Here is a 1,459-nt window from a genome sequence, read left to right as displayed (position 1 = left end):
TAATAATAAATATTATAATATGCAATATAAATTTTCATTTTTAAATAAATTTATTTTTAAATGTATATTATAATTTTATTTGAAATAAAATTTATATTCAAAATAATTTTTGTTAATAATTATAATATATATTATAATACCAACCTTAAATTTTTTTGTGGCAGTTAACAAAGGTGATAATAATTGATAAGGAATTTTTGTTTCTCCACAATACATGAATTCAACCATGGCCTTCAAAATTTCAAAGTTTAAGTCTTTCAAAAATATAACTGGTTCTTGACCCAAATCTTGTTGTAGAACCTCCTATTACATCAGAAAGTAGAGCAAACAAAATATATTAATAGACACAAATTTTTCATATATATATTTTTTAAATTATGATAAAAATAAAGTGATATTCTGTTACTACCTTATTATTTTTTTATTAATTGTTGTTTTTATAATTTATAATATATTTAATGTTACAAAATTTGATACAATATGCAAAGAACACTTTTAATAGTGTTTATTTTTTTCTTAGAAAAATTAAAAAACATTTTTATTAGGTATATTAGATATATCAGATAGATTAATATTTCATTTAAGAACAAAACATTAACTTTTTAAAACAAAAATTTTATGTATATAATATAATGTAATATAATATAAATATAAATTATAAATAAATACATGCATATTTTAAAATATATTTGGTATTATATTTATTTATTTGGTAAATAAAAAAAGTTAAATATATTCCTAAGAAAACTATTTACAATTATACTATATATTTATTTTATTATTTTGATTCCATACAAATTAACTCTTTGATACCTTTATATTCAATAGATCTTCTTCATAAGTTGTAAAAATTATATCCCACAAACATGGTTTCTTCAAATACTTGCAAATAAATAAGGAAATTCCAATATATAAGGTTTTCTTTATTTTATATGAATATTATATAATCCCTGTAAAATTGTCCTTTTATAAGTATTTTATATCTTCTATATACATATATATATATATATATATACATATGCATATACATGTAATACAATTATTATATAGAAACAACATACATGTTATGTAGAAATAATAGATTAAAATTTGAAATTGATATTTAATTAAAATATATTGTAATATTAATAAATTATATATTGATAATTATAATGTAAATAAAATGAAAAGTATTTTCACTATTGTATGTGTTCTTTTTCAATCATATAACTTAATACTAATTATAATAAAAGGAATTTTTGAAACTAAAATTATATTTACAAATATTAAATTTGAAAAAAACTTAATTTCAATTTTCTAAAAGTTTTTCACAATTCACAAATTTTTTATATAATTTTTAAAAATAATGAAATTTTAATAAATGATTCCATATATGATATATATAAATCAAAAGATAAATATAAATGTAATATGATTTTTATATATTTGAATATTTTATTAAATTATAAAAATATATAGA

General features: G+C 15.5%; 1 long non-coding RNA gene across 1 annotated transcript; it reads right to left on the bottom strand.

The window, feature by feature from the left end:
• Window positions 1-141: 141 nt before the first annotated feature.
• Window positions 142-982, bottom strand: LOC102677140. Its single transcript, XR_422946.2, has 2 exons — window positions 814-982; window positions 142-303 (listed from the first exon to the last, which is right to left on the bottom strand). It is a non-coding gene; the product is annotated as an uncharacterized LOC102677140 (long non-coding RNA).
• Between the last annotated feature and the right edge of the window lie 477 nt (window positions 983-1,459).

The sequence above is a fragment of the Apis dorsata genome, unplaced genomic scaffold, assembly GCF_000469605.1.
Source record: "Apis dorsata unplaced genomic scaffold, Apis dorsata 1.3 scaffold_51196, whole genome shotgun sequence".
Classification (NCBI taxonomy): Eukaryota; Metazoa; Arthropoda; class Insecta; order Hymenoptera; family Apidae; genus Apis; species Apis dorsata.
The sequence above is the reverse complement of the archived record's forward strand: the minus strand, read 5'-3'. Positions and strand labels throughout refer to the sequence as shown.